Below are 6465 nucleotides of genomic sequence, written 5' to 3' on the forward strand. Positions count from 1 at the left end.
CGTAATTCTCTCCTAAGACTTCAACTGTGTTTGTCTATTCCTGTTGGTGCTGATTTTTTTATGGAGCACAACCCCAATGGAGTGCCAGTCATTTCAGGGGCCTTTCCATCTGTGAGGCTGGTAAGCTCCCGTGTATGTCTTGGATTTCCAGGCAGAAGCTCCCTCCAATATCTGCACCTCTGCTTTTCATTCATGATGAATAGCATTGTCACAGGAGAGGGGAAAAAAGACAAAGGAGGTATTCCTTCCTTTTCTACTATTTCTTTTTTTCTCATTCAAGTTAGTTAGATCAGTGTGTTTGTATGTGCGCATGTGTGGATGTGCGTGTACGTAGGTGTAAAGGTATTTAGTTCACCCAGTTACTTTTAATTCATGAGCTTTATCTCAATTCATACTTCGTTTATATAAACCTTTTAAACCATAAATTAACTGGCAAAATGTAATGACCAAGCCCTTCTCAGTAAAATCTGTTGGCAACACTTATTTTTAAAAATACAAAGTTTTTAAGAGTCAAGCTGCAAGCAAACCTCTCAGAACCAGAGACCTACTCCCTCTTATCTCCGGAGTGAGAGATTTTGACATATCCCTCGTCTCTCGGTGTATCTGCTGCAATTACCTAAAAGGATGGAGTCTGATACATTTCTGCAAATTAGCGTCCTTTACTAACGCAGAGATTACCTGATGAGGGGGAGAAAATCAACTGAAGGAGTTTATGAGCTGCCTTCACAGAAGGTGAAGAAGGAAAAAATAGTTCAACTAGATCTTCCCGGGGAATGGATACCGAGGGACCTGTTCCAGTGACCTGCAGGTAAGCTATGTTTGTCTCATTGCCTGAGGGACGTGCCAATTATGTGCTCCCTGACTAGTTGTGGTCTCCAACTGGAGAAGCAGATGAAAGAGTATTAGAACACTTTTCAAACCCAAGTGACAATGAGGCATTCCTGACAAGGATGGAAGGAATAACCCAGGAAGGAAGTAGAAAGGAAAGACGGTGATTTTTAAAGAACAGAGGAGAATGAAACCAGAGGTTAAAGGTGGGTGAATTACAAAATATGTTGCAGAAAAGAAAGAAGAAATCTTCATTCCCAGAGCTGTATAATTAAGTGTCTCTTTATGGAGGTTGTTTCTGGTGGTCTCCAGACTTTTCTGAATACTCATTCAGATGAGGAAAAAGAAAAAAGAAATTGAGCATGCACTCTCAGTAAATATACTTATTTCACATTATATTCACATGTGATTGAGCTAATAAATTGCACACTTTTAAAAATATACCCAAAATATAATTCTTCAAAAATGACTCAAATACTTTAATAAATCATTTACTGGTTAAGTGTACAGAAACTTTGTTTCTGAAAATGCCTCAGAATATTTATTATAGCCACCTAAAGTTTTGTTTGTTTGTTTTTCCCTGAGTATATTTTGGGACTTGGGTTTAGCAGTTGACAATATCATTTTAGCTTAATAAAATACCTTGAAATCACTTACATACAAACAGAAGGAATGTACCACTGACCACAGTAATAATCATGACACAGATTTTTCAATCCATATGTAATTAGGCTAAGATTTTGTTGAAATTTAGCTTTATGTTATATTCCTCTATTCCTTGAGTGAGTTATTCTTATGAACTGGTTAGAAAATGGTTTCTAAATCTTTTTTATGTGATTAGCAATGAGAGTTTTTATGGGTGAAATATTTGCAACAAAGTATTTCCAAATATCTATCTTCAAAATAATGCTCCCTCATTGGTATGAATTTCTTTCTCACTCACTGTGGGGTAAAAAAGTCATATTTACCAAGAAAAGCCTAATAAAATGTGATTATTTTTAAAAATAAATGTCAGGTACCATGCAATAGTACAATTAGATTCGAATGCTTTGGCTTTTACTGACCCACCCAATACACGCCTGGAAAGAAACTGAGATGACAGCTCTGGCAATTATCTCCCATCTGCAGTTTTTTGGCAGGAATCTTTTTAAACAACTTGTCCATTTTGTGAAAGTCAGTTTTGTTGAAATTAAATAGTAAAAATAATAAGTAATATAGCTTTAAATTTTACTTTGCACAAACTGAAGCCACCAGCTTTAATCTGTATTATTTTCATACTAAACCTTTGTGTGTGTCTTCATTTTTAAGTAAAACTAATGATAAATTGAAGTTCTAATATTCTCTCTTTGGATGCTCTTTAGGACTCCTCATATGTGTGCATTCCATGTTGAAGACTCAGCACACAGAATGGTAACTACGTACAGTGCTGAATTGTAAACTAACCTCATTGTGGTGCCAAAAACAGAGGGCGCCAAAAAAACACATACACATTTTAAGAAAGGAAAAAACTGTATTAATATATATCGATAACAAAAGATGAATACAAATCACGTTTGACTTCTGCAATAAGAGGTGCTCAAAGTGGTTACCATCAGCGTCCAGACACTTCTGATTATGGCGAACTGCTGCTTGAGCAACACTGACCAAAGTGTTAACATCTCTTAAAACGTGTATACCTTTTTTTGGCATCCTCGGTATATCAAGTCATCACATGTACACCTTTAACTTACACAACTGCATATGTCAATTATATCTCTATAAAGCTGGAAAGAAAATCCACGCTTAATGGCTGAAGAGAGAAGCATAACTGGACATAAGAAACGACCTGCTCTTCTGCCCGTCTTCACTTAAAAAAAAAAAAAAGGACCAGTTGATGGACTTCACAAAAAATTTTCTAAAAATTAACTAAGTCTAAAAATTAGAAGGTTTGCCTCACATACATTCAGTTGTAGTTGATGAATTTGTTTTAATCACATGGCGATTTTAAGTAAAACAAATTATACTGTGCAAAATATATTTTATATGCAGTTTCCCTTCCTTTTCTTTACCATCCAATCTCATCAATTAACACTTAAGTTTGAGAAATGTCCAATTTATATGCTAAAGTTTAATACTAGGTGATGAGAAATACTATGAAAGTCTGTAACTCAGCAAAGGTGTTTGAGAAATAGACTATTTTCAGTTACAATCGCTTTATAGTTATACTTGGAAAAGCTCATGCTAATTATATGACTTGTCCATCATCATGTAAAAGTAAATGCTACTGCTTATAAAACTAGAGTTAGGTCACTTAATGGCAGTGTTGCCATTGTCCAATTGTCAACTAGGCATTACATGTCATTAACTCAAATTTACTTTTTGATGCACTGCAGAATGCCAATGCAAAGAAAAAGGGCATTTTTAAAGGTTACTGTTATACCATGCCAAAGTCCACGTTGGAAGACTTTCTTTTCTTTGAAAACTATTACCAGAGGTTATGCAATGAATGCTATTTTTCTCTTGCCATTTGTTCTATTTGTTTATTTGATCTGATTAGAAAAAAAAGGGGGAAACGGGTTTTGCCTGTTGTCATTTAGTTCTATAGACAAGTCATAGTGGGAAGAAATGAGATGTAGCGTATCATCATAGATGCCTGAAAAAAGAAATAATCTTTCAATTTCTACATGTTCTGGATAAATCTCTTAAGTCAATGCGTGGAATGATTCTGCAAACACAGCAAAGTTCAATTCATGTACACTAGTACTATTCCTTTACAAATCTACCTAGGATGCAAAAGAAAAAAATACTGATTTATTTGTCCATAGCTCATTTGCACAAGAGTTTACTGTGAAATTCTTATACGCCAAGCATTTGTCCAGAAACAGCATAAAAGTGTTTATCTTTAAAGAGTTCACAGTTCAGTTCTAGAGCAGGTGATGAGAAATCCCTCAATAGTCCTTTAGCCTTTAATCTTCTGTCATAAGTAAATAGATCTCCTTGTTACTAACATCAGGAGTAACACCAAAAAGAGGGTTTCTTGGGATAAAAGAACGTTTCTTGAATTAATTCCTGGCATTGTTCAGTTGACAGCTCCAGGAGGAACAAATCATGCTTCTGTTTACCTCATGATTTAAAAAAAAATAAATCATCCCACCCTGAAGGCAGCAATTAGGTTTTCTGCCTTAAGTGGCAGAACACATCAACACAAACTGACCTGAGTGAATTCTTTAAAATAAATATTTTTATCTATATTTATATCTATATATCTATATCTATCCATCAAACTATCCATCATCTACCCATCTATTTATCTATCTATCCTGTTGGTTCTGTTTCTCTGGAGAACCCTGACTAATAGCATTAGTATAATAAGAGTTTATTTTTTATTTATCATGTGGTATTGACGTCCTACATTTTTTGTTTCTCAATATTTCTTGGAAAATATATAGCCAAGTAATGTAAGGGGAAATTAAATTTTATAATTTGATATCTAACTTTACCATAAGAATAGAACATGACATATATTTTACATAATACATATAATTTTATATGATATATGCTGTATTACTTCATAAAATATATAAATCTATATGAAATATGTTGCAAAGTATGTAATACATGACTATATAAGCATATAGTTTTAGGCAATTTCTAGAAATTATATATTTTATGTAGCTCATATATGGACATACACATTTTACAAATGGAATCATGTAGAAATTGAATTCCATTAATTCATTCAACAAATATTTGTTGAAAACATCTCTAAGCTAGAACCATGTAGGAAAATGGAGGATGTAAAGATAAATTATCCATTTTCTTAGTAAGCATTCAAGGGGATAAGTCCACTAAAGGGGGGCGTAACTAGAGCCAAAAGCTCAACATACATATGTATTGTAGCAAATTATTGTATCGACATTGTGTGTACATAGAGAACCATGTACTTGGTCAGTTCTTCCTGGGCCAAATTGTGTGGTGGGCTCAGTATATGCTTTAGCAAAAAGGAAAACTGTGCCCATGTTATTTTGCATTTATCAGATAATAAAGCAATAATCTTTTTAAAACTTTGGAAATTACATCTTTATTCAGTGAAATTTGTATCTTCAAAGTTCCATGCATATGTAGAAAAAAAAGATATCAATTTATGTAAAGAAGCCTGTTTATTCACATATTTGAAGAGAGAAGTGCACAGTAAAAGTTAGATCTATTAAGCCACAAGGATATGCTAGCATCAATAAAATCCAATATACATTCCTAAACTACTGGATGTGTTCAGCAAGATAATGTTTATTCTACCTACATCTTTTTTTCTCTATAAAGAAAAGCCCTTTATAATTCTTCCAGCTGAGACTGCTTGAAGGCAACAAAGTTCCTTTCCCTGGGAAAGATCTTTTATTTCTTGACAGATTAATCTAGAAGTTCCAAGAAGAGAGAGAAAAAAAGAGTGTGAATTTAAGGGCTGCCAAAAAGATGGAAAGATTCTCCCAGAATAGAAAGAAATCCCAGAAATGCCAACCACGTGCTGAGGATAAGAGAGACTCTTGTCCCAAACTCTGACGACATTCGAGGCAGAAGATCCTTACAGGGAGATGGGGAGTTCAGACAGCCGGAGCGGTGGAGTCTGGGTAAGCAGGACTCCCAGCACCACATAGATGCCCAGGTCCCACGGCATAGGAACATGGTGTGGGCCAACCGCAGAGGGCTGGCCAGCTTACACAGTGGGCATCTCCATGGCACCCAGGCCGTGCCCAATATTAGAGAGGCTCACCCAACTATGTTATTCAATTTAAGATCCCCTGACTGCTTCCACGCTGGGTTGTAGAGTGCTTCTGGTTAAGGAACTGATATGTGAATGAAATCAAATTGTTCAATGGCCCATTGGCAAAACTCATCAAGATAATATTATATTTACAGAATTTTTGAAAAAACAAAATAGACAATTGAAGAATATATTAAAATATTTTGTCAGTTCTGATAATAAAAGCATGCTCCAATTATTGACTTCTGGACCCAATTTAGAAGAGATAATTTAGGAATCTATAGCTTTAGAGACCAGAAAATTGTCAGTATACTGATGTTGTATCCAGCCACGTGAGAGTCTGAGGCAAAAGTAATAGTCAGTAATACTGACCCTGTCTTTATTTAAACTACGACATTTTGTCCATCATTGAATTGTGCATTGATTTGTTTTTAAATATTGCATTGAAATATAACTTATCTTTATTATGGAGATATTTTTTGGTCCACCCGTCAATTTTACACCTGAGAGCACCTCACTCTAATCTCATCCCTCACGACTCCCACTCTGTTTGATTTCTAGAACATCAATCACCATACCTAGAGAAACCATATAAGGAGATAAATATCTGTTTGGCTATAAAAGTCTATAAAATGATAAGAGTATGCAAAACTTGAGCTACCATAATAAATTACAAATAACTTAAGGCATTCATTTTTTGACTAGAGACTCACCCGAGAACCATCTCCTTCTCTCTCTCTCTCTCTCACACACACACAAAGAAATATACAAACTTATTAACTTCTTTTTAAAGTTAGTACTAAAGTAAAAAGAATCGTGAAATGCTTTGACATATTTTTAAGCTTTCCCATTATTATCCACTTAGGATTTAGAAATTCTCTCAACAACAGTTTACTGGT

General features: G+C 34.7%; 1 long non-coding RNA gene across 1 annotated transcript; it reads left to right on the forward strand.

Moving 5' to 3' along the window:
• Positions 1 to 209: 209 nt before the first annotated feature.
• On the forward strand, positions 210 to 3952 carry LOC141567851 (uncharacterized). Its single transcript, XR_012490747.1, has 2 exons — positions 210 to 808; positions 2190 to 3952. It is a non-coding gene; the product is annotated as an uncharacterized LOC141567851 (long non-coding RNA).
• The last annotated feature ends 2513 nt before the right edge of the window (positions 3953 to 6465 follow it).

This window comes from Rhinolophus sinicus, linkage group LG12 (assembly GCF_036562045.2).
Source record: "Rhinolophus sinicus isolate RSC01 linkage group LG12, ASM3656204v1, whole genome shotgun sequence".
NCBI lineage: Eukaryota > Metazoa > Chordata > Mammalia > Chiroptera > Rhinolophidae > Rhinolophus > Rhinolophus sinicus.